The following is a 26,502-nucleotide window of genomic DNA, read 5'->3' as shown; positions in this document are numbered from 1 at the left end:
CCACGTGGTGTGGTGACAAAGAAAGGGGACTGGTGACTGGCTACTGGGGCAAAAGGATAAGAATCAGGAAACTGAAACTCCAGTGTGACCAGTCCGGGCGACCGGGGACAAGGCGAACCCGTGGGCAGAAAGTCAGGAGATGGGGCCACGTACGGGACTCAGGTTTCCGCCTGGGGGGTTTCCAGGTGGGGGTGATCCCCATGCGGATGGACTCGGAACTGAAGCGTTCCGTTTCCGTGCTCCAGGCCTGTTTTAAACAACGTACGTGAATGAAATTATTAACACGAACAGCTCCCTGTGCGGCGGGTGCTGTCGTTGACCCCATTTTACAAGTGAAAAGTGAGGTGCAGTGACCCTAAGTGACTTGCCCAAGGTCATACAGTACAAAATATCTACGTATGTAGCATAGAGACATAGAGACCTAAGCCTAGTGAAACTACAATCCGTGTGGCTCAAGGCTCGGAGCAGAGTCCCATTTAAATAGGCGCCGTACAATCAGGCAAAACGTTAAATCATTAAAAGAATCCCATGTTTTTTCCTACGTCTCTCTAAAATATGAAAAAGGACCCAAAGGACAACTGCCACTGCTTCTCTCCTATAGCCTTTCTGTCTGCCTCTGGTCTGTCCCACCCCACTCTCTTGAGCTGCTCATCTCCCCAAGTTCCCCGGAGACCCTCCCTCTACCCCCAGCCCCCAGGGCTCCCCCCCCCCTCCCCGACCCTCCCCCTCCCTCTCCCACCCTTTCCCTCCCTCCTCCTTGCACGCCCGCCCTCCTCCTCTGCCCTCCCTCCTCCTCTGCCCTCCTTCCCTCCGTCTCCCGGGTTCCCCTCGCCTTCCTCCCTCCCTTTCTTCCTCGCTGCCTCTCTCCTTCTCAAACCCCGAGCCTCCCTCCCGCTCCCTCCCCGTCCAGCTCATTATTATGTAAATTGTCTTAATCTTTTAAAGTGGAGTCTTCCCCCCCCTTCTCCCCCAGCCCGGGCTCCATCTGCATCACAAAAGTAGAGAAACTCGCCTGGCTGCGGCGCCCTAAACTCGACCCTGGGAGCCGGATGGGGGAGACTGGACAATTACTGGGTTAGAGGGGCCCCTTAGCAAGTCTGGGAGCAGCCCCACCCCGCCTCAGCAGGTTTACACACCCACGGGTGTATATATAAAATATATTGTAAGCTAACGAGACGAGCGAAGAACGAATGCCTTGAACTTGTGTGAGGTTTTATTCAGTTGAAAATCCTCGTGTTTTCCTTTTGTTCAACTTTTGTGCATATGCCTATTTCTCTCACTAAATTATAAAGCCCTGGAAGGAGAAACCATAGAGCTTGTTCATCTAGTACAAAGCCTGACACAAGAAGTAGGGGACTGCACTGAGTTCCCACATCTACCCTGAGCTCTTCGGCCCTGGGTAAATTATTTACCTTCCTCAACCCTCAGTGTTTTTGTCTGTAAAATGGGCATAATCCTAACACTCTCCTCATTCATGGGCTGTGAAATTAAATGAGACAATGTAAATGTAAATGAAGTGCTTAGGGTAGTGCCCGACACATAGGAAGTTCTCAGCATGTTAGCTCTGGTTCTTTCACTTATTTGTTTAAAATTATTACTACTAATAAAAATTGGTGAATTATCCTCACAGCAATCTAGTGAGGCAGGGGTAAGGTTTTCTGTGCATTTTTCAGGTTAGAGATGGAGGCGCAAGGCGCTTAACTGGCTGCCCAGGGTCACTCACCTGCCCAGGACTAAAGAGCCACAGGGGTGGAATCACTGCCCAGTGCTCTTCTGTTCCTCCAAGGGGCTTGGTTAGAATTGTCCCCCCCAAGACAGTAGCAGCCCTTTGGGGAGGCTGAATCATATTTCACAGTTAGCTTCCAGAATGTCATTGGATCTCCTCTGGTAAAAGAAATCTTGACATTTAAGTCACACATTGGAGCTCAGAACACTATCTTTTTCTGGATCTTGAAAATATTGTGGTGCCATCTCCGTGGCGCAGTGCTGTTCACCCTGCGGCTTGCACTAATTCTGAAACAGACGAAAACAAGGATGCTCTCTGGCCTGCGTCCGCCTGAGTTCCCTGGGGCCTGGAGAACCTCAGTGGTGGTGTCAGGTCTGACGAGGGGCTAGGGGAGGTGACTGACGAAGGCCTCACGCGCCCATCCCAAACCTGAGGCCAGGAGGAGGCTCCTGCCAGGCAGCAGTGCGTGTACCTGCCCCGTGCTGGGCACCAGGGCTCTCCAGCTATCCAGCCAGGTGCAGCCCTGCCTTGTCCCTCTGCCTGCCCAGATTAATAGAGTTTGGAACTCCTCCATTGAAGAGGATCCAGTTCTGCTGCTCTGTTTTGCAGATGGGGCAAAATAAGCCCCATCTGGCCAAATAGGAAAGGGACTTCCTTGGGGATGGCGTGGCAGGCTCAGGACTGGCACTGTGGGTTTTCTGAATCAGGGCTCAGCTCTCTGCATCTCACCAGGCTGCCTCAAGTCACCCAGTCCACATGGGGCCTCACTTTCTCTTATTCAGTTGGTCAGTTAGTCATTCCACAAACACTTAGGGAGCACTCACTCCCGGGCAGACTGCAGAGAGGCAAGGTTGGATACACAGATGAAAAGATGCGGGGCTCTCGAGCTCGGGCAGAGATCACATCCCTGGTTTGAGAAGGTGGCCTCCTTGATTTCCCAGGCCTCTTACAGCTCTGTGCGAGAGCCTGTGTGTCTGTCGCAGGCTGGGTGTGGGTGATGGCTAAGGTGCCATCTGGGTCCCTACCCAGCTCAGAGACCCTGCTCTTTTGGGTGGGGGGTGGCCTCCCTAGGAAAACCAGAACCTGTCTACCCCTCCCACAGCCACACACACATTCATCTGCTGCTTTACTCAGCTTCCTCCCCCTTCCGTATCTGCAAGCCAGCATACGGCGGTCTGGATCACTGCCAAAGACCCCTTTATGTCGGTTAGTTGGGGTACTTTGGGTCACAAGTAATAGAGTGGCTTATGAAAAAAAGATCAACTGGCCCATCGATGAAGAAGTCTAGAGGTACAGCTGCAGGCGAGGCTTGATTCAGCAGCTAGGATGACGTCCTGGCTTCTCTTCATCTCTCCACTCTGTCCCACTGTGTGGTCTTCACCTTAGACCCCACAAAATCTCTCCCTCACCTTGCAAGACAGTGGTTACAGCAGTTAATTTTTGGCATCCTCCCACTACACCTGACCTGTGAGCATCCTGAGACACAGGTGTGCCTGTGTGGTCTCTTTCCTGAGCAGCCACCCCGGTCCTGGGAGAGTCCCTCTCTCTCCTTGGCCCCAGTTGGATCACATGCTCATCCCTAAGCTAGTCCCTGTGACCAAGGGAATGCAGTGCTCCAATTGCCTGTGGGGCCCCTGGGATGAGAGTGAGTTCCCCAGAGGAAATTGCCTGTAGGTTTTGGTTCTGGTTCCAGGCTTTGTGTATCTAGAGAGCTGCTGCTTACCCCTTGGCCCCAGCTCCTGACTGCAGCCCTTTCTGGGTCTTCTGACCCCTACTCCCTCAACCCTGAGCCCTGGCCTCAGTTCCCTCATCTGTAAAATATGGATGTTTCTACATTTGTGACAACCAAATACCATGGAGAGGGAGTGCCTGCCATGCAACGTGCCCCTCCAAATACGACAGGAACATGTTACTACCACTGACCTGCACAGACCATTTCTGGCCCCTACAGCAAGCTCACGTCACCCAGAGCCCCTCCTCTCCCTTGTCAGCTCAGGAGCATTTGCACTACCAGACTCTCCTCCCCCAGTATCCCTGGTATGAAGTCCCCAGGGCACAGTCCTGAAATAGCTGCCTGCTGAATTAGGTCCAGCTTTTCCAGCTCTGTGGGCACCCCCCCCCCTTCTTTCCCAGCCCTCTGTCTTCCTTCCTTTCTCCTTCCTGTCGCACTTCCCTGGTGCGGACGCCAGCTGGTTCCCCTGATCACCACTGGCCAAGGAGAGGAAAGCAGCTCTCCCGGCCCAGGGTGGCTGCTGGGGGCCTGGGCCTGGCTGGGGCTCCATCACTGTCTTCAGGGTCCGGGACTGTGCACCTGAATGATGAAGTACCTGACCCCCAGAGACTGCTCACCCCTGGCCCAAGTCCAAGAGTTCAGCTGTGTGGCCAGAAGCCTGGTGACGTGGTCTCGGACTCTTGTCTCTCGGAGAACACAAACACAGTGCGTGTCCCCAGAATGAAGCTGTCCGTGTGGTGGGGTGGAGGGCACAGGCTCTGGAGTCAATGAGTACAGGGAAGCAGCCATGGACTTGATGCCCCTGCACGGTCACCGGCCTGCTGGCAGATGAGGTCAAGGTGCTAACAGAGCAATGAAGGCCTCATCTTTCCTGGTTGAGACTTATTCGGCCCCCTTCCCTGGCTCTTGGGGGCTTTCCAGCCACAGGGTGAGTGGGTGGAGAGAGTGCTCCACTGTCACCATCAGGAAGCGGCCAGGAAGCAACACAGGGGCACATGCTGGGCCCCAAGTCCTTGCAGTTTCCAAACTGGGTGGAAGAGGAGCCTCGGGCCTGCCTTCTGGAAGGAGGCTGCTTCCTCTTGGGGAAAGTGAGGGAGGTGGGAAAAGCAGCCCTCCAGTCCTGACCTCACCAGCCACAGCCGATGGGGAGAAAGGCCAGTATGGGGGCCAGTCTTCCCTCGCTGGGACTCTGGCATTGGAGGGACAGGAGCCATTCTTCCTGGGGCCCCCAGGAACTCAGCATCGAGGGGCAGGGGACTTTGTCAGGTGAGGGTCTGTCCTGAACCAGAGGAGTGCAAGGCTCCGTGGCAGAGGAACACTGGCCCTTCACAGAGAAGCTGGGGTCCATTCAGGCCCAGCCCAGCTCCCTGTGTCTGTGCAACCTCAGGCAAGTCCCTTGTCCCACAGAGTCCTCAGAGGTGGCTTCTAAGATCTCCCATCTCCCCTTCACCCACCCCTGTCATCTCAGTTCCATAAATTCCAAAAGGTTCTATCAATTCTTCTGGCAGAACTTAATGGCTAAGTTTATGTGATTGCCAAGCACAAGGCTCTTCCCTTGTATCCAAAAGAAAAGAAAACCTGAATCTCAAAGGCAGGACCTGTGTGTCAATTGAAGACTGAATTCTAGCCCCACACTGGAGGGAGCCCTCCGCCCCCATGCAGGTATGGGCACCCTCCCAGCACGATGGGAGCGCCTGTGGAGACTGGCACCCAGAGACCACTGAGCCACGGGGAAGCCACTAAATCAGGCAGAAAAACTGTCAAGTGCTCCCATGGCTGCATCAGTGTGTGTCAAGGGCGACCACGTCTCGGGGCGGCAGGGGGAGATGTCCCGCCATGTGAAGCTGTCAGTTTTTTTCTGTCTAATCAATCCGAAAGGCTCCCTGGGTAGTGCGGGGAGGGAAACTGTTTGCTTGACGAGAGAATTCGATGGCAGAGCATGCGGAGCAGGCTGAGGGTGGGGGTGTGACGCCAGGGACACCTTTGGGCGCTGTCACAAACATCATGCACACATTTCATCGATCCATGCCCCACACCCAGAGCACGAAGGCAGATGTCCCGTGGCACCACCAGGACACCTGGAGCTCGGAGCAGTGGGAGATGCTGCTATGGAATATGCGGATACCCAGCAGACCCATTTAGTGCTTTCCCCCTGGTCAAGCCCCCAGACAGCTGCAGGAGGGGTTTGCAGAACTTGGGCTGCTATCCCTCCTTCCAAAACCCAGACCCGAGTGCTCTGGACGCCTGCAAGCCTGGCCCCTCCCGGAGCCTCCGCCTGGCTGTAGATTCCTGCCGCTGGCTCTCTCCGTAACACCTAGGTGCTTCACTGTGACCAAGCTTCAGACGTACCCAAGGGGGGCCCTTTGTCCATCTGCTCACCTGTTGATGGGCATTCGGGTTCCTTCCATTCCAGGGGCAATGTGACTAACGCCGCCAGAGCGCTGGTGTGCAGGTTTTTTTGTGGACACGCGCTTTTACCGCTCTTGGTGGATACCCAGGAGTGGAACTGCTAGGCCCTATGGAGGGTGTGTTAACTTTGTGAGAAACTCTCAAACTGCTTTCCAAAGTGGTGGGACTATTTCGAATGTATGAGCATTCCTGCTGGCCCACGCTGTCGCCAGCACCGGGAATTGTTCCCTCCCCGCTAGCTATTCCCGTTAGCATGGACTGAGGCCCCATCGTGCTTTTAATTTGCATTCCCCTGATGACTAATGATATTTAGCAACGTTGGCTGTGCTTTTTGGCCATTTGTATATCTTCTTTTGTAAAGTATCTGGTCACATCTTTTATTCTTTCCTTTTTTTTTCTTTTTTTTTGTTAATCCTTATGGGGGATATTTTTTGCATTGATAGAGAGGGTAGAAGGGAGCGGGGAGAGAGAGAGAGAGAAGAGAGAGGGGGAAGCATCAATGTGAGAGAGACACATCAATTGGTTGCTACCGGAATGCACCTCGACTGGGTCCAGGGATCAAACCTGCAACCCAAGTACGTGCCCTTGACAGGGAATCAAACCCGAGACCCTCCGGCGCGCAGGCCGGCGCTCTAACCACTGTACAACACTGGCCAGGGCTATTCCTTTTAGTGGGTTGTTTGTCCTATTATTCGTGAGTTTTGAGGGGTTTTTAAAGTCACTTCCCAGATACAAGTTCTTTGTCAGATATATGTATCGCGAATATCCTCCAGCCTGTGGCTTGCCTTTCGCAGGAACATTTTTAAGGGAATGAACTAATGAATGTTGACTTGTTCACTCTCAGGCTTCCATCTCTGAGTGCCGGGAACCCTTTCTCGTTATTTCTGTGTGGCTGTGATGTCTTTATCTGCAGAGAAAGAGGTTGTGTTGCATTAGGGGTTGAGCTTGTGGACTCTGGGATCAAACAGTCCTGGGTCCAAGTCCCAGCTCCATGGCCCACGAGTGGGCAGCCCCTTCACCTCTGCCCCCTGAATCTCGCTTCTCTGGTTTGTAAAATGGGGGCGAAAATGATCATCTCCTTGGGCTTCTGTGAAGATTAAATGAGATGAAGACCGTGAAGCACAGAGAGAGGACTTGCAAAAGCTGAGCTGTACCTGTCAGCACTCTGGTGGCTAAGGCCCATCAGCACCCCAGCACCCCCCTAACCCCTGCGAAACCAGGCCCAGAGCTGGCTCTTCTCTCCTCTTTCTCTATGTTGAAAACACCTCCTTCCCCAGGTGGAAAACCTTGGGCTCCTCCTGCCCCTCCTGTGCCCCACTACCTGTCCCAGAATGGCTCTGGCCTTGACCCCGTCCAGTCTCTGCCCAGGCCCCTGCCCCTGGAGGCCTCCTGCTTCCCCAGGGCTACCAACACCCTCTCCCTGCCTTCCGTCTCCTCACCGTCCACCCTTTAGGCCAAGGCCACCATTGCTAAAGAAATCAGAAACGCGGGGCTCCTGGGGGAGCGTCTGGGGAGACCACTTGGTGAGGGCAGGCTCTGCTGTCACTGGCTTCTCTGGTTATAAATAACAGGCTCTATTCTTAGCCCACCAGCAGTTAGCGCCCGCCCCTACCTTCCAGAGCGCCTTGGCCGTCCTTGCTGGAGACAGGCCATTCCTTGGCCTTTGGCAGGACCCAGTCCTTTGATACGTGATCAGAAAATTCAATTATAAAACCAATTACTGATTTCCTGAGCTTTACAAGGAAGACATGAAAGTTTGATTAAGTTTGAATTCATTTGGTTGACGGCCAGCCAAGGCCAAATGGGCTTGTGGGAAATTTTTGTTGTTGATCCTGTTTTGTTTTGTGGCTGCGCTCTTGCGGGGTGGGGGGCACATTGATTTTTGTGTTGCGGGGTTCCCCCCAACTTGCTGAATGGCTGTTCCCCTGTTGTGATGCATGAGATGTAAACCCCCCAAAGATCCGTTGCCGGGGTGAGGGCCTGGGGAATTGAGCTCAGCTAAACGGAGTCCTTCAGCTTTGAAGGCAGAGCGTCCGTTTCCCATGCGGAGCAGAGCTGGAGCAGCCCCGACGAGGCCGAGGCTGCGTTCAAGGGCACTGCACGGACCGGGGCGCAGGAGTGGCTTGCTGGTCACTCGGGAGCGGCTGCAGCAGTGGGCTGGGCTCCGACGGCTTCCAGCCCCTGCCCAGGGAACAGACAAACAGCTGCTGAGGCCAAGGATCAAGGGGCCAAATGACTAGAGCCCCTTGAGTGCCTCTGCCCAGGTAGTCACCTCTCCCCAGAACCTGCTGGACCTCAGCAGCAAGGGCCCAGGGCAGGAGGGGCTGGAAAGCAACATTTGTCTGCAGCCAGCATGCCTTGCTTTTTCAGATATTTCTGAGAAACCAAGCAGAGCCTGTGATGGGATCTGACCCGGGCTCCAGGTCAGAGTCTGATTTGGTTCTGGGACCTGTGTTTCTTCCTGTGGAACAAACAAGAAGATAAATAAGCCCCGGTTCTTTGGAAGCTGTTGCCACCCCCAGAACGCTTTTTACAAGGGGAATATTACCCAAGGGTGATGCTGGGCCCCACTCACAGTGTCTCCCCATGCCTAAAATGCCCCAGCTGGAGATGGAGCCCTTTGGGTTTTAAAGGCTTTTTGGTCTCTAGAAATCCTTGTTGACGTGCTGGTGCCCCTGGAGGGAGAAGCATCTCCCAGTGGAATAAGCCATCGTCTAACTGAGGAAACAGCCCTTTGGGGGAGCACATGGGATCCCTGTGTCCAGGGCAGGGTCAGATAAACTCCACGTGCCTCCCAGCTCAGTCAAGGCCCCCAAAGTGACCCCTCACACCAGGAAACACTCACGCCTGTGATATCCACCTGGTGCTCCACACCCACTCACACCTGCCCCTCACCACACAGCGGCCTCACCAGCGGGCCCCGCTTGACCCCCACTTGCAGATGAGGCAGGCTCACACTGCTGGAGAGTGCCGACTCTGGACTTGGGGACCTGGGGCTTCTGAGGCCAACCCAAGCCTGTTTCCTCTGCACACAGAGGCCACGGCGCTGAGCTTTATTTGGTTGGCTTGTTTGCTTGTGTTTGTTTTTATAAGGTGAGCGTTTTTTCTGAGGTTTGAATTTGGGTGGTTTTTCCCTTTTAAAAAAAAAAATAAAACTGTTACAACTCCCTGGTGGAAATTAGGAAATTCTGGGTTAGTCATCTAGGCAGAATTGACAAATAACCAGGCAATGCTGGGTGGAGTACTTCCCCTCCCCTTAGAATTTCAGGTTTTGCTAACTTGGGGAAGAGGGAGTTGTGAAGTTGGGGAAAATGTGTACAGCTGGGCTGAGCCTGGAGGGCGGATTCCCTCCTTTATGTAGAACTAGACATTTAAAAAAATAAGTTATCTTTGTGCAGGGTGATTTTTTAATATGCACAGACATGAGATAGTATGGGAAGAGAAAGGGAACAGGGGAAGAAGGAGCCCAGGCTGGGGTCCCCAGGAAGGGGACTGTCACCCCAGATGGGGAGAGGGTTCCTGAAGCAGGTGCCTGGAGAGACTCCACTGTCACCCCCTCCCCTGCACATCTGAGTGATGGTGATGACAGCAGGGTAGTAACAAGTCCCCACGTATGGAGCACACGCAGGCAGGCTCTGTGCCAGACACCGTTGTTTCTGCTGTTACCCTCGGTGACACTCCTCGTTTTAATAGGACGATACTTATTTCAATACAAATCCAGAAAATAAGAATGCAGCCCATCTAGCTCATGACTGCCCAGATATTAAAACAAGCCCAAAGTGTCGGAGTTTGATTTTTTTTTTAAGTGAGTCAAGTAAAAAAACATATTACGCACATAAGGCCAGGGTCTTACACAGATTGGGCAGAAATGACAAAAGCAGGACAGAAAGACTGAGGTTCGGAAAAGCTTGCCTTCTCCATATGAGCTAGGCAAGTGATATAATTATGCTCATTTTACAGATAAGGAAACTGAGGCTTCGAAAGGTTGAGTGACTTGCCCAGGGTCACACAGCTGACAGATGGCAAAGCCAGGCCCCAGACCCAGGCCTGCCTGACCCTGAAGGCAGGTCAGCAGCCCCAGCAAGGCCCAGAGCCCAAAGTGCAGGTGAGCATTCTCACCTTTGCGCTCCAGGTGAAGCCCCAGTGCTGGCGTGGGCTCCGCCCGCCTTCCTGGGACTCTCCACTGGAGAAGGAGGGCTTTCCTCGCTCCTTCCCAAAGGGTTAATGGAGGCAAATCCTCGCTGGGGAGGTGAGGGCCTGGGCCCACTTTCTCCAATCTGCCGCTTGGAATTCTCTCGAATAGAAGCCTTTTTAGAAAGAGCCTGGCGTGATGTCCGTGTGACTGAGGAGCTGCCATTTGGGGGTTCACCGCGCCCTCCCCCGCCAGCTCCACCCACCACCTAAGGGCCCTCCTCGCTCTCCTTTCCTCCCTGGTCTCTCCAAGCCCTTCCTTTTTTCCTTTCTTTCTTGTCTCTGAATCACTTTTTCCAATAAGCTGTCGACTCAGTATGTCAGATAACTCCCTGAATGATTTTGGAAAGCCTTCCTCCGATAACTGAAGCTTCGGAGTTGGAAACACATTTTTATTTATGTGGGCCCGAGGTTTCAGAATATGATTACGTTTGCATGGGCAGTGAGCGGCGTGGCCTCTTCCGCACAGTGTGAACGGCAAGGGAATAGCACCTTCAGCAGGAAGGCAGTAGTCACCCAAGCACTTGGCCAGGCCTAGTACTCCACTGGGGGAGATCAGCCGAGCTGACCCAGGCATGGGGGCGGGCATCGCCCCAATCAGAGCAAATCTTGTGGCTTAGAAACCATTCGGGTCCCTGTGCTTTATAGTTGGCCAGCTTCCTATTGGGGATTCTGGGGCTGCAAGCGCAGAAATAAAAGGCAGATCAGCGTGTGGGTGTGGGTGTGTTTTGTGTGCGTGCACATGTGTATTTGGCTCTGCAGTTCTGTATGTGGGTTTGGGGGGGGGGGGTTGACTATGTGCCTTCCCTAAGGAAAGAGTCTCTAGCTCTCTTCCCATTTTAAAGGGGCTTCCTTCAACCCTAAGGTTACACTGAAGACCTACTGTGCGTCAGACATGAAAGCTGCTAGCTGAAGCCCCTGAGAAGAGTAATTCTCACAGAATTTACAGTTTAGAGAAGAAAAGCAAACTAACAAACTGCAAGAGCCAGATAGTGATCATGCAAGACAGATGATTTAAATGGGTGCCGGAAACAGGTGGCCCCCTGAAGTCAGCTCACCCTTGGCCAACCATGTGACACAGTAACAGCTGACACCTACTGACTGCTCGCCACATGCTTATATTATGTGTATCTTACTCCTTTTAACAAACCTCACAGCACAGTACCCAGAGAAGTTGGGACTATTTATCAGATTTGAATGCTAAAGCTTAGACAGGTAGCAGAGCCAGGACCAAAATCTAGGATTGCTCACCTCCAAATGCCTCACTAGGTAAAATACTTTCCTCCAAGTCTTCATTGTTCTCATCTGTAAAATGGGACGGTTCCAGATTTGGCTTACCCCTGAAAAGCGAAAGAGTATTTCTAAAAATATAAGCTTTCTCCTAATATATAGTGATGGGAGAAGATATAACTTTGAGTGGTGGGCATACAGAGCAATACACAGACCTTATAACATAGAAACCCACACCTGAAACCTATATGATCATGTTAACCATTGTCACCCCAATAAATTTAATAAAAAGAAAAAGAAAAAATATATATAAGCTATTATGCAAAAAGTTCTGAAAATCGCACCCCTGTGTGACCCTTGTGTTTGGCTCAGGAGCCCCTGATGGAGTTGTTGGCATGTCAGTGGCAGGACCACAGAGGTCCCTGCATTTTCTTGGACTCCTTCAGGGCTACCAGTTGAACTACCAATGTGATGACTTTTACTTAAACCTCACTTTACAAATTAGAGAGCTTGATTTGTCTCCCACTACCTTGTCAAAGTTCCAGCGAACGACAGTTTTAGCTTTAAAAGCCCAGCACTCGCCACTACCGGTCCCCTGAGGTTGTGTTCTCACCAACCCATCCACTGCCAAGTGGCCACAGGCTCATCAGTCTCAGCCCAGGGCAAGGCCACATTCCCTCGGACGCCTGAGGGCTCTGGTGGTAGCCTGTGGCCGGTGTGCACGCAGCAGCTGATGCTGACGGCGGTTGACGCTTGCCCTCTGGTTAACAGTGTCCTACAGCTACAAGGCCTAGAACACAGAGCTTAGGTCCACTATAGCAATACAGTTGATTAAGGGGCTCTGATTTCGACCCCCCTAGAATATTAATGGGCTGTGTAACACTTCACTAAGTCTCAGATGTGCTTTTGAGGATCGAGGCTCTTAGGGGTGCAGTAGAGGCGAAAACACAGGCTTTGGGGGTCAGGAAGATCTAGACACACGCAGGCTCTAGCGTGCCCCTCTGGGACCTGGGACCATTGCTCGTTTCCATCTGCCTCCCTCCCAGTTATTTATCTGGGGGATGAAGAGGCTTGAGCAGGGAGGGGCTGTTTTTCTGTTGACCCTCTAAGCACTGATCACAGAAGCAGATAATTTTATTTGTTATTATTATGTGTGCTCCCGTGTGACAGATTTTTTTATTTATTTACTTGGTTGCAATTTTTTGTTTTGTTTTGGTGAGTTACTTTAGCCAAACTCCTGACTTGTACTTGCTTTGCTGTGCATTTCTCCCAAGTGGAGCATTCTACTTGATGGAGGGTGGGTCAGAGCAGCTCTAGAGACACGTGATTAATAAGCCTCAGCAGCCGTCGTGTTGAATTCTTACCAGGTGTCACGCTGAGCACTTGACTGCGCTAACTCACGTAACACTCACAGCATCCTCTGAGGTACATGCAGCTGTAATCCCCATTTTACAGACGCACACACGGGCATCCCTCAGAGGTGTCACAAGCTGGGTTTCAGATCATTGCAAGTGAGTGCTGCAATAAAGCGCGTCGTAATCTTTTTGCTGGCGGAGGGTCTTGCCTTCGGTTTGTAAAAAGCAATATCTGTGAAGTGCAATAAAACGAAGTAGGTCTGTGCTGAGACTCAGGGAGTGTCGCTGTCTGGGAGTGCGGGTGGCCACGCCCTCCTGGGGCCCTGAGGGCTCTATCCTAGGACCCTGCCAGCCTCATCCGGACAGTGGCACTTGTGTCCTGTCTCACACTGATGTGAGCAGTCGTTTCTATCTGCAGCTCAGGATCTGCTCCCTCTAAGCTTGACACACACTCCCACCTGCGATGTTCAGTTCTTAGAGCCCCAGGACCAGCCCAGGCAGACTGCAGGCCCCTGGGCCCCTGCTACTTGGCAGTTCAAACCATGGCCTCTCCTTCAAGGATTTCCACGACCACCTGCTCCCTCCCTCCCTCCCTCCCTCCCTCCCTCCCTCCCTCCCTCCCACGAGCCTCACTTGCTGGCTAACCTGAGCTTGCTCCCACATCCTTGCTGAGAGCCAGCAGCTGAGCCACCAGTGGCCCTGTAACCTTGAGCTGACCTAACTCGCATGATGAGAGAGCATAGGTGGCATTGTTTCTAAGGGCCCTTCCAGCTCCGTTCCAAACCTCCGTCGCCTCTCATCTGTCGCCTGCACCAGCCTCCTGGGTGTTCTCTGCAGCCCTCCCTCTTCCAGCTCTCCCGCACCCAGCCTGGCTGCGCGAAGCAGCCGCAGCGAGCCTCAAAAGCAGCAGTACTTCTCGTCTCTCCCTTAAGCCTCCCATGGCTTCCCGCCACACTCAGAATAAGCCGGACTTCTGCCGGTGGGCAGCCTGGCCCTGCGGGGGCGGGGGTCCCGTGCTGGCTGCTGCGCTGAGGCGCCTGGAGCACAGCCAGCCCGCCAGCCTCCCTGCCGTCGGGCCGTAGTTCATGTCGCTGACATCATCATTGCGTGTTGAGTCTTCACCCAACCTGTGTCCTCAGCTTTATGTTTATGGCTTGCCCTGACATTTCTCTTTTCTTACATGTCCCAAATTATTAAAAACAGCTGCTTTATAAGTAATTGAATGAATCATGGGAAAACATTTTTTTTCTATCTGTAAATAATTCCACCTAAAATTTTTCTGGGAGTTTGCAATTCCATGATGAGCTCCCAGCACACACCCAATGCACGGTGTCCTGCTCCCAGCCACGGCTCATGTACCATCCAGACACCATCTCTGGAACCCCCTGGCCTGAAACAGGACCTCCCCAGTCAGTCAATATAGGGTCAGTGCAGAAGGGCCCCAGGAGTTGTAAGCGGCCTTCAGTCACTTATTCTGCCACTTCCAGACAGTTTCAAGTGATGTCACCCCCACCTTTGGTGTGCCCAGCTCTGTGCCTATCCCATGGCTGGGGGCGCAGGGGGGATGCACTGGGGAAGGCACAGCTCCTGCCCCACGCAGAGCAATCACAGGCTTGTTTTCAAGACTGACACACAGGAGCCCATTCAGCAACTAACTGGTATGATTCAGAGCCCAGTGTGGGACCTCAGAGGAGAGCCAGGTGTGGAACAGGTGCAGCACCTTCCCAAAGCAGAGGCACTCGGGTGACCGGTACACCCCAGGAAGCCCCTTCTGTGTTTATGGAAGGTGCTGTACAGGTGCCGTCATTTTCTGCATAGACCTGACACGGGAAAAGTGGGCAAGACCATCCAGAAAGGCAGAGCCTAGGTTGGCATCTTAGGTGGTGAGGCCTTGGGTAGAGGTCTCACCTACTGGGGCAGGAGAGCCCTCATGACTGTCGGACGTTGGAGTATTTGCATGCTAGCTGCAATGTCACCAAGTGTGATGGTTGACAGCAACCTCAGAGATGATCACATCCAAAGAGTGGCACAGTGGTGACTTGTGTGCCACTACTGACCACCAGCCACCACCAGCCCTTCACTGTTGCTGAGTCACAGCACTGCGCCTGGCCCTGGAGACCCCTCCGTGCAGCCCAGGCAGCCGGCGCAGTTGATCAGAGCGGCCCGCAGGTTGAAGCCAGCTTGCCTCTCTGGTCTAACCAGTGCAGCTCCCTCATGTCACAGAGCCCGGCAGGGAGGTGCCCTGGAAGGCCACAGAGGAGAGAACTGCACCCAAGTCTTCTAAGCCCCCGGTGCAGTGCCTTTTGGCTCTTTCCCTTCTAAGTTCATTCATTCAGCAAATGCTGACTGAGTGCCTGCTGTGTGCCCAGCCTGGTGGTGGATCCGGAGGGAGAAGAAGCCTTACATGGGAGCTCAGGGTCCAGGGGAGAGACCTGGAAATGGCACCCTAGGAGGTGGTGAGGGCCACACTCGGTGCCTCCCTCATCAGGGGAGCAGAGGTCCTGCAACCTGGACCTCAACAAGCCCCTTGTCTCCCCCTCACTGATTCTCAGGATCTGGACACCTGGGTTCTCTTCACTCCTTGCCCCAAGTTCCAACCTTGTCCCCAGGGCTGTGGCCATCCGAGGCAGGCGGATCACTGGTTCCTCTTCAGGCCTGCACACTTGAGGTGTTCATCATTTGTTCAATGGGCCAGGGAGACACTGACCTCCTATTAATGAAATATTTTTCTTTATTGCTCAAAATAAGGGCTATATTGGATGCACTGAACTTAACATCACAGATCAACTTTTGGGGGGCTAGCTTTCATGTCCATCATTTGTAACCAGAGAAGAAGACCAGTTCCTCCCACCCCCTGAGGGGAGGAGGAGCCCATGTGGACATAATTACAGAGTTAAACTCGAAAGGGAGTTTCCAAGTTCCTTTTCATGTGTAATGAAGGCAAACATTCTCCACTTTTCTATAGTACTTGCCCTTTCTTCCATTTTTATTTATGACACTCCAAACCAGACAGATTCTCGAAAGGAATATTAGAGGCTTTGAAATTAGGTAATGAAACAAATCCCCCTCCCCTGCAAACAGCCCTCCTCACTGACCGCCCAGCAGGCCGGTCCCTGCACGTGCAGTCCCCACGCGTGGTTGTCAGTGTCCAGCGGGCATGGGTAGGCACCAGGGAGGACACGTTCACCTCTGCTGGAGCAGCGCCAGCACCCTCTCCTCCCGTCGCTCCGTGGCATCCAGGACGGCATCCTATTTCTGTTCTCACCTGTGGCGTCTCAGCTCCTCTCGTGACTGATCTGCCCTGTAACCCAGCACTCCTGGGTTTCCTGCTGAGCCGAGCGGACGCCTTGAGAACAAGCTCTGGGCAGTCTCTTGTCTGCTTCCTGATGGCTCACCCTGGTGTTGCTGGGCCTTCCCGCGACAAGGAGATGGCTCGTGGTGCTTAGCTCAACGTATGGCCTAGAATTCATTCGTCGCTTCATTCATTCCACTGGCAGCACCTTGTCAATGAATTATTCTAGTCAACAAAGCGGACGCAGGCCCTGCCCTTCTGGAGCTCACAGTCTCCCTAGGAAGAGAAATAGTCAATGAAGAAACAAACAGATCTAATTACACAGCGTGATAAGTGCTATTAAAGAAAAGAAAGCTGGCCTGGGAACAACAGAAGGCACCTGCTTTAGGGGAGGGGAGGGGTGCTGTCAGGGAAAACGTTTTCTCAGGGGTTATACTTAAGCAGAGACTGGAAAATAAGGAGCCAACCTCACAAACGTTTTTGGTGGCAAGAGAGCCAGTGCAAAGGCCCTGAGGTGGAAGTGAGCTTGTTGAGTATGTGCAAAGCCTAGAAAGGGAGCAGGGTGAGGGCAAGGTGCCTTGGGATGAACTTCAAGGGGAGGTTGGGGGTAGGATCGAGACCCTAACAGACTTATAGATAGAGTTTGGAATGATGGAGAGAGAACCCCCACTCCCAGCCCCAAAGATTGTCCCATCTGGGGGGCTGTATTAGTTCGCAGGGCCGCCATAACAAAGGACCACAGAGTGGGGACCTTGAACAACAGACATTTTCTCACAGTTCTGGAGGCCAGAGTCTGAGATCGAGGTGTCAGTAGGGTTGGTTTCTCCTGAGGCCTCCCTCCTTGCCTTGTAGAGGACTGTCTTCCCTGTGTCCTCACATGCTCTTCCCTCTGCCTGGGTCCTAATCTCCTCTTATAAAAACACAAGTCTTAATGGATCAGGACCCACCCCAATGACCTCATTTTAACTTAATTTCCTCTTTAAAGGCCCTATCTCCAAATACGGTCACATTCTGAGGTCCTGGTGATTAGGGCTTCAGCATATGAATTTGGGGGACACGATGCAGCTCATGACAGGGATCTTCCCTGACCTCCTCGTTGAGGACAGGGTTGGGGTTGTGGGGGACCAGAGGAGACCATCCCAAGCAGCCTTCTCCCTCTGTTGAAAAGGATGTTTCGCAAGCATTCAGGGTGTCAGGGACCCAGTGGTACCAAACAGGCTTTTTATCCACCATCAGTCAGAATCCTTGAGAGAGAATTAGAGCCCTTCCTGGTGTGGTTCAGTGGTCTGTGTTAGTGCGGGGTCGCCAGTGGCCCTCAGCCCTCAGGGGAGGGCAGCCAGCTCTAGGTGGGGACAAGAATGGCAGGCTGAGTGGGGAAGGGGTCCGGGCTGCCTGGCGAGCGGGCTGGGGAGGCACATCCAGGCTCCCCAAGGGGAGAGAGGCCCAGAAAGTGTTGTGTTGAATGAAATGGAGGATTGAAGCCCCGGCAGACCTCACCACCTGCCTTCCCCAGTCCCCTCACACCTCCAGAGCCAGGGGCAGCCAGCCCCAAATTGCTGGAGGGCTGAGCTGCCTGCAGACCTGCAGATCAGCCTCGGGTCATTCCCTCCACCCTATGCCGAGGATAAAAATAAAATAACCACAAGGAGGGAAATGTCCTAGAGAAATTACCTTGAAATTCAGAAAACATGAAACCAGGCTCCATCTAATTAAGATGACATTTTAAAGGGGGAGGGGGGACCTGGGTGGCATTTTAACTGGCAAGCTGATTGCGCAGCCTCTCTAATTTTGGTTCTGAGCAACGTTTCCCGTTGGAACAGAAGACCAGACTTCAAAGGCACTGCCTACTGCCGGCCAGGCAGAGGGAGTGAAAGGAGCAGCGTGGGGCCCATCGCACAATGTGGTCGGGCCTGGAGCAAAGGCCTGGGGACCGCAGGGGGCCGCAGCCCTCGGGAACCTGCTGTGCCTTTTAGGGGATCAGTGGAGCTGCTCCCTGGAGGACAGCTAATTGAGGCAGTGGCTTATCCTTGGAGAGTGAGCTTTTGTCCAGCCTGGGCCATCTTGGGGCACTCACAGGGCAGAGCTCTGGCCTGGGCTGGTCGCAGGCATCCTCCCATCCCAGTCTCCTCCAGTGCTATAGAACCAGGACCTCTCAGGAGCCTATAAGATCCACCAGGTGGAGAAGACCTTCTCCCTCCCTCCCAGAATCGAGGAAGAGGCAGCCCCAGTCCCTTTCAGCTTAGAAGGCAAGTGGATGGGCCTCCGGCTGGCTCAGGGAGACCCTGAGGCGCAGGTACTGTTCTCCTGCTCTCTGGATAAACCAAGGAAAGCAGCCCAGGTGTGTGAGGAACCAGCTACCCTCGGGGGCTCCTGCACATCCCTTGTCCACCCCAAGTTATCGCTGTTACTGTTATTACTCCTGCTACTGACTAATCACGCAGGCACATGTGGCACGCACCATGATGAAGCGTTTCGCAGCTCGGAGAGCACATTCGCCCAGACCCTGGGCTCTCACATGGCACGGAGAACATCGCCATGTACAGCTGAAGAAACTAAGTCACAAGGAGTTGAAATGACTGGCCCACATCTTTGGAGGCCAAATCCTGCGTTATCCATAAATTTCAGGTAGCCTCATGTCACCCTGCTCCTTAGCAACCACCGAGGTCTCTGTCCCATTCCTTCCCTCTGGTTGCCATCTCAGTGTCTCTCAGAAGAGGTCTTACCCAGTTCTTCCTTGGAGGGGACACCAGTGGTGAGGTGGCCGATAAGCATGGGAAACAGGTGGCATGAACTCCAGGTGGCAGGAGAGGTGGCCTTGGTTCCATCACAGTGACAGCAGATAAAAAGGGGAGAGGCCAGGAGACTGGTCTGGACTGCTGCTGTCATCCATGCAGGACAGGCAGGGGTGGCTCTGGAGGGGAAGGATCAGAGTTCAGACCTTTCTGCGTGATTAGTGCTCCCGTTTTGGGGAATCAGAGGAGCTGACCGTGGGGTCTCCAGCTGGTGTGCCGGACAGGAAGCACAGAACTGCCATTGGAAAGAGGCTGTGTCCCCTCTGATGTCATGGGTGTGGTGGTCTAGAATAAGCTGAATTTTAGAAATGAGTCAATTTAATGTCATTTTTTAAAAATTAAGTAAATAGCATCAGGGGTGCGCTGGTCCAGCAGAACTCTCTCCTCTCTCGAAGGAGAAGGAGACGGGAAGGAATGTGGTGCTAGAGACCACGGGACAGGAAACCAGGAGCGGGGAGAGGCAGGCACCCGGCCACGGAGCCGGTGAAGCAGAGGCCAGGTGGGGTCACGCAGCAGCGCCCTCCATGGAGGGGGATCTCGGGTGGAGTCGAGCCCGAGGAGGAGGTGGCTTGAGAAAGCAAGAAGGTTTGAGGACTGAGCCCCTGGGGACTTCAGTGTTGGTTGGACGGAGGCACAGGGGCCCCAGGGGAGACAGGCAGGCTCACGTGCACTGAGGTGACCTGGAAGCAGAGTCCACAGCACCCAGAGAGAAAACGAGAGGGGTCATCTGGCAATGCGGCGGGCACCGAGAGCCTTGGAGGGAGATGGAGGGGAGGTGACAGGACCAAAGGAGGAAGCGGGAGGACAGTGGCTTGAGGGGAAGCAGGGTCAGAGGAAAGGTTTAGGACGGGGTGCCCAGAGCATGAATGTAGAGCAGTGGTGAGAGGAGGCCCCAGAGAAGGGATGGGATGGAGGAGGTGGGGTGCAGATGAAGAGTCAGGACCGGACCCACACCCGCCTTTTTAGCTAGTCAAGTCTAGTGTGGGATGTGGGGCAATGTGATTTTCTTTTTGGGGGTTTTGCTCAAGTTCATTTGGTGCCTGGGTGGGACCACAGAGGCTTGGGAGAGGCTGCCCTGGATTAGTTTTTGGTGGCTCCTCGGAACAGGTTGTCCTGGGGCCATACAGGCCCTGCAGAGGGGGCAGCCTGCCTCTCTGGAGGGCAGGTGTCCGCCCAGCCACTGTGCTGCTGAGACAGGTGGACAGGTGGGGGGTCCCTCCCTCTCTCCTTCCTTCCCTCCTCCTTGTTGGCCTTGAGGCTGAGCAGTCACCTTCTAAGAGGAGGTTGGCAGCTAGGAGACCAGGAGTCACCATGACAACCAAGCTCCTTAGCAGGCCAGAGTCCCTGGTTCCCCTGCATCTGTGTCCAGGCAATTGGGGGCCATCATTTCTCAACAAAAGTGAGGCCTCAAGTTGACTGCTGTGGGTGGGGAGATGGGGGGCAGACTCACCGTTGCCATACCCCACACCCAAGGCATAGATGCCCCTTCTTCCTTCCCATGAGAATGTGCCAGGCTCCTCAGGAGCTGAAACCACCAATGAGCTTATTCCCTCTTGACACCAAACCCAGAGAACCCAGGAGGGAGGCAAGGACAGAGAAGGAGACAAGAGGTCTGCGGTGGTGAAAGCCTAGAGCCCATGGTGTGCCCCCGTACCTGTGTGCCCACCAACAGGCTTTGTGCGCTCCGGTAAATCAGGGCGGTTCTTCAGGCTTCACAGAACTCAGAGTAGAGGCCCTGCTGGGGGGAGGTGGGTGAGAGCCATGCAGAACCGGGATGTGAAGTAGTTGATCCCAGCTCCACTGCCGAGGGACCCAGCAAACTCCTTGCTCGTGGACATGCTGCTTCAGCTCCAAGTCCTGCGGCTGCACCAGCTGTGCCTGCCTTATGCTGCAGGCTTCCCACGTGGGCAGCGCTTCCCACATGGGCGAGGTGGGCAGACCTGAGCTATCGTGAAGGATGAACATGTTGACTTTGATCACATTAAGTATTAACTTCTTTTCATGAATATTAGGAAAAGATAAAAACTGGCATACCCAACCTCCTTTTGCAGATATTATTGTTAGTGATACGAAATTTCCTTTCTCTTAAAATAAGTTTAAGTAGATAAAAGTCTAAAGGAAAATATTAAGTAAATTATAGTACAGGTGATATATAAAAACAGCAAAAATTTACTATCATTTATTGAGTGCCTACTATGTGCCACGCAGTGTTCTGTGAGGGAGTGAGGCTTGGGCAACGCCCAAGGGTGGGGGGCACGACTTTCTCCTTTTGAGGGGAGGGGAGGAGGAAGCACAGATTCTTTGATGCTCCAAAAACTGACCTCTACTCTTCACCAGCTGCAGTCTGGTTAAGAGGACAAGCTAGTGCTTATTGAAGCAGTGGAAGAGGGATAGGACCAGATAGTCCAAAATCTAGGGCTAAAGAGAGGCCAGATGTCGCATAGGGAACAAAAGTCAGAAAAGGGGGAACACAAACAGGATGTGTCAATAAGGGTACCACTAGTTGCTACAACAAACACACACAGCCCCCCCCCCCCCAACGTTTCATGGTTCAAATATAATAGAAGGTTGTTTCTTGCTCATCTGACAGCCTCGGGCAGGTACTGTGGGTGGGTGGACAGCTCTCCTCCACACAGTGACTCATGGACCAGCTCCTTTCCATCTTCTGGCACCACCCATTCCCCCAGGACTTTGTCATCATCTGCATCCAGGGGACATATTCATGTCTTAAGAGGCTTGGTCCAGAATTGGTGCACTTCACACTCAAGCTCCATCGACTCCAGCTCAGTTTCATGGCAGGCTGTATCCTGCAGGACAATCTCTAACCCAGGGGCCACCAGAGAGCTGAAATCCAGGTGGCACCAAGTGGCCTCTTTAGTGGCCCTGCAGTTTTGGAGATTGATGGTCGGCCTGTGCCAGTGTACCACCCCTCCCCAACTGGGTAGGGGCTTCATTGTTGACTTTCTAACTCTGTGAGCCCCATGCAGCTCTTCCCCAGCTCAGGGCAGAGTGGAGGCCTCAGATGCTGCCCATTGGGACATCTGATCACCTTCCCATGCCCAGGTCTGCTGCTGGGACCTTGTCTGGCCCCATGCTCATGCTCACCCTTGTCAATGTCAGGGAGATGAGATTGGCAGGGGCTAAGTCAGGGGTGTGGGGGGAGCCATGCACCCTGATCCTAGGTCTCAGAGAGAGCTGCTAAGGTGGTAGCATCCAGACTGGAGCAGCTCCTGCCTACCTGGCCCTCAGTTGGATGCAGACCACATGAGGTACAGCTCCCTCCTCCCTCCCTCCCTGCCAACATAACAGGAGAGACAGGCCCCCAGCCTGACCCTTTGCTCAGCCTGACCCTCCACTACTGCTGGTTCCTCTCTCGTGGCCAGGTGCTGGGAGTCAAGGTAGCTGGCATCCAGCCTGGCCCCACTGCACCTTCTACCTCCCGCCCTGCCCAGGGCGCCTGCCGGGACCTCTCTGCCTGGCCCAGCTGGTGCACAGCCACAGGCACCACTCGGCCTCACCCCTGTTTTAGTTGATGGGAGTACTTGTCACCCTTGTTTTTTACACCTGTCGCCGACCCACCTGCCAGCATATAAATATTGCCAGCGTCAATGTGCTAACACTGTGAATGCATGGTGGCAAAGAACACCATGGCAACTAGGACAGTTTGGGGCCACTGCTTCCCACTAAAGGGCTAGCAGTTTTATCTGCTATTACTTTTGCACCATCAGTGCTAACATTAACACTGTTAGAAAGACAAATAACGTATTAGTACTCTTAAGAAAACAGTTTTGTCCAGCCAGTGTGTCTCAGTGGTTGAGTGTTGACCCATACACCAGGAAGTTGCGGGTTCGATTCCCAGTCAGGGCACATGCCCAGGTTTTGGGCTCGATCCCAGGTGGGGACCGTGCAGAAGGCAGCCAATCAATGTTTCTCTCTCATTGATGTTTCTATCTCCCTCTCCCTTCCTCTCTCACTCTGTAAGTCAATAACATATTTTTTTTTAAAACCATAAAAAACAGTTTTGATCTTGTGAACTCCTGAAAGGGCCTCAGAGACACCTCCCCCCCCCCCCCCAGGAGTCCACAGAGCACCCTTTGAAAACCACTAACCTAGTCAACCCCTTCCTTGTGCATTTGAGAACAACAAGACCCTGAGAGGAGAGGAGACTTTCCCAGGGTCCCAGAGCCAGTCGGAGGCAAAGTGAAGGCTGAATCCCACTTCTGACACCAGTGCACTGCTCAGGACCTGAGGTCCTAGAAGCAGGGGGACATGCTTGTTCCTTTTCAAGAAAAAAACAGTATCTGGCCCTAGCCAGTTTGACTCAGTGGTTAGAGCATCGACCTGCAGACTGAGGGGTCATGGGTTGGATTCCAGTCAAGGGCACATACCTCAGTTGCAGGCTCAATCCCTGGCCCCAGCTGGGGCGCGTGTGAGAGGCAACCCATCGATGTGTCTCTCTCACATCAATGTTTCGCTCTCTGTGTCTCTCCCTCTCCTTTCCCCTCTCTCTAAAAAAAATTAAAAATCAGTAGAGAAAATATCCTCGGGTAAGGATTAACAACAACAATAATAAAAGAAAAAAACAGTATCTGGTCACTCTAATGGATGGTGTGGGACCCAGTGTCTTCAGTGAGGGGACCAGGAGACAGGAAGGGGCGCCCATGAATAAGCCTGAGGAGAGGCGCCCATCAGCCGGACCTGTGGTGCTTAGGACTCGCCTGTGTCCCCTGACCGCTGCCCTGCGTGTAGCGTCCCAGCCTCCACATTTTCTCCTCTGTCATTGTGTTGCTGACATCCCAGCAGAGGCGGCTCTAATTAAACTGTTCGCCACTGTCACTCTGTGTTCTGAAGGGATGAGCTTGGCCCTCATCTCTTTGCTTTCCCTTGACTGAGCTCTGTGTGGGTGATTTCATTCTGCCCCTGTTCGTTTCTTAGAAATTTAGTCTCCAGTTTTAGTTATTTTCTCCTGTCTTAGAACGTTGAGGTCAGGAAAGGGGGCAGAGGGTGAGGCCATCGCAGATTTGGAAATTTCTGTCCCGTTCACCTTCAAGTTCACTTTTGACTGAAGAGTGCTGCTTGGTGGCTCGGCTGTCCACTGCGGTCCTGCCTGAGAGCCCCCAGGAGATATAGACTGGCGGGTCTGGACCCATCAAGGGGAAAACAGGACCGAGAGAAAGGGGCACCACCTAAGGCTGCCCCAAAGTGGGCGATGATTGGAACTCTGGACAAATGGGCATCCTTGCTCCATTCTCAGGGGTCCGAGGTGAGCAGAAACCTTGGTAACAAACTTACCACTGCCCCTGAGGGCCCAGGACAGCCTCCATCCTGCACCCCCATCTCTGCTGGTCACCCACATAGAACACCCCTCCGCGCTCGGGCAGGCCGGCCTCCTCTCTGGGCCCTGGCCCCACTCTACTCTGACCTCAGCATGTCCCTGCACCAAAGCTGTGGCCTGCTGTGGCCCTTCACCCTGCCCATCTTCCTACCTGGCCCTGGCATGGGACACTCTGCGGGGGTGGTTTTAGGAGACGCATGAAGTGAAGCATCTTCAACTGAGGAGGGCAGAGCTGGGGAGGGGCTAAAAGCCCAGTGCACCAGAGGCAGCCGAGTGCTGGCATTTTAGCATTTGCTCTGGAGGCCTATGGGGAGAGTTTCACACCCCAGACAGTGGGACCCCAGACTGTCTCTGAGCCCTCTCCCCCCGGTGGCACACGAGTTCACAAACATGGACCATCCCTGCAGGCAGTCGGCTGTTCTTAGTTTAATGTCTAAGGGCTGCACGGATCTCCAAGCCCCACCATTATCCTCAGGCCCTGTGGATGGCTGGAGGGGCATCTGACACCCAGGACCCGCTGCTTCCTGACAAGGCCCTCGGCTTTGCTTAGGCTCTCTGCCCTTCCCCCCTTAACTCCCTCCTCAGGGAAGGCCAGTGTCTGCACTGTGCCCTACCTTCTGGGTGCCTGTCTACCAGGCATACCCCTCTGACAGCCTCCACCCCACACTATTTCTCCTTGAGACCCAGACCTTACTCGGTGGCACCTACATGGAGGTGCCTCCAAACTGTCTCCGCAGTTTGTGGTTGACGTGCCTGAGGGCCCCATAGAACTGCAGGCTTGGGCAGGTAGGGTCCAGATCCTGCTGCTCCTCTGTGCCCAGCACCCAATCCTGGGCTCAGCCAGCCAGTGGTGAAGGGACATGTGAAGGGACACCCACTGTTCTAGCCCTGGCTCCTTCCACCTAACTCAGGCTGGGGACTGGGGTGGGAAACTGTGTTAATGTCAGGGGCTGACAGGTGGTTTCCAAGTGGGAGCTTTTAGATGTCAAATGCTAGAACCAGTGACAGGGTCCCGGAGGACTCAGGCCACACTCACCTCCCCCCCAGTACCCAGTTCTTTAAAATCCAGCAGAAGCTGCTGCTTCTGGAAGATCTGAGGGTTTGAGGCTGAAAGGGGTGTGATCCTTCAGCTTGCGAGGTCCTTCAGAAAGCCCAAGCCCTCTCCACCTCCATGGGAGGCAGCCTGGGCCCCAGACTGCCCGAGAAGGTCCTCCAAAGGCTCAGGACAAATCCCTAAAGAACCCAAGAAGTCTGGGCCACCTCCGAGCCCAGCTGGAGATCTTAGGCGAGCCCTCCTTAACAAGGCCATGGGCCCCTGACAAAGATAGGTCACGGGACAGAGGGAAGGAAAGTCAAGGGGCCATAGTTCCCTGATGTGTCCAGGGCATCAACTCACAGGCTGGGGAAATGCAGGCAGTATGTTTTCTTTATGCCAAATATGAAAGTTCTTTAGGTCAAGACCCCACTCAATGGGTGTGCAATGGATAAATGAGTGAATGGGTGGATGGAAAGGTGGGTGGCTAGATAGATCAGGCGGAATGAAAGGACTGGGTGCACAAATGAATAATTAAAGGATAGACAGATGCTGTGGAAGGACAGAAGGGAGGTAAAGGAGTGGGTGGGTGTGGAAGTGAGTGGATGGATGAACAAGGGTAGCTGATGGGTAGATGACATAATGGATGGGTGGATGGCTACATGGGCGGATGCGTGATATTCAAAAGGTGTGCGTCCCAGCTAGGTGTTCCGGGGACGTGTGGGTGGGTGGGTGGGTTGGTGGATGGAGGGATGGAGGGATGGAGGGATGGAGGGATGGAGAAAGGATGGGCAGATCTGAAAGGAGGCAAGATTGGAAACAGCACCAAGTCCTTGGTTCTGCTGCAGGATCTTTCCGGGGAACCAGGAAGGCTCCCTTCCCTAAGGCGGGTGGTAGACCTAGGAGGTCCCCAGCTCCCCCCACAGACCCTGTGAACTGACAGCACGCTGCTGCAGCACAGGCCTTGCTAAGACCCCTAAGCCCAAGCAAAGAAAGAGGCCCAAGCATGCCTGGTCCCCAACCACTAAATGCCTGTAATGCCCCAGTTATTGCCACTAACAAAGACACCTCACAAATGCCTAAAATGCTCCTGGGGTGGCATCACTTCCACTGAGAGTCACAATTAGGGAGCATATGGACAGCCCAGGGCCAAGAAAGTAGGGGTGTGTGTAGTGGGCCCCTCTTTCTGCTGCATTCTCTGGATGGCATAGGTCTGGCAGTTACTAAGTGCCCAAAATGCTCCCTACTCCCCACACTGCTCTTCTCCTGCTGCAATTGCAGTACCTGGCCGGGTCTCTAGCAGCTGGGGTCTTTCTGCCCCTTCCCACTGAGGAACAGTGTATAGCCAAGAAAGGGAGCTATGCCCTCTGGGCTGGCCCTGCCCTGCCTGGTCTCCTGGGCGCCACT

At 53.7% G+C, this 26,502-nt stretch overlaps 1 protein-coding gene and 1 long non-coding RNA gene across 4 annotated transcripts in view; one reads left to right on the top strand and one right to left on the bottom strand.

Moving 5' to 3' along the window:
• Positions 1-26,502, top strand: part of GNAO1 (G protein subunit alpha o1) — a 129,362-nt gene that overhangs the window by 76,948 nt on the left and 25,912 nt on the right. The window lies entirely within an intron of this gene.
• LOC308547569 lies at positions 15,359-20,617 on the bottom strand. The gene is made up of 3 exons (XR_013997522.1): positions 20,382-20,617; positions 18,659-18,846; positions 15,359-16,211 (listed from the first exon to the last, which is right to left on the bottom strand). It is a non-coding gene; the product is annotated as an uncharacterized lncRNA (long non-coding RNA).

This window comes from Miniopterus schreibersii, assembly GCF_964146895.1.
Source record: "Miniopterus schreibersii genome assembly, chromosome: 18".
Lineage (NCBI taxonomy): Eukaryota > Metazoa > Chordata > Mammalia > Chiroptera > Miniopteridae > Miniopterus > Miniopterus schreibersii.
This window is presented reverse-complemented; position numbering and strand designations above follow the sequence as displayed.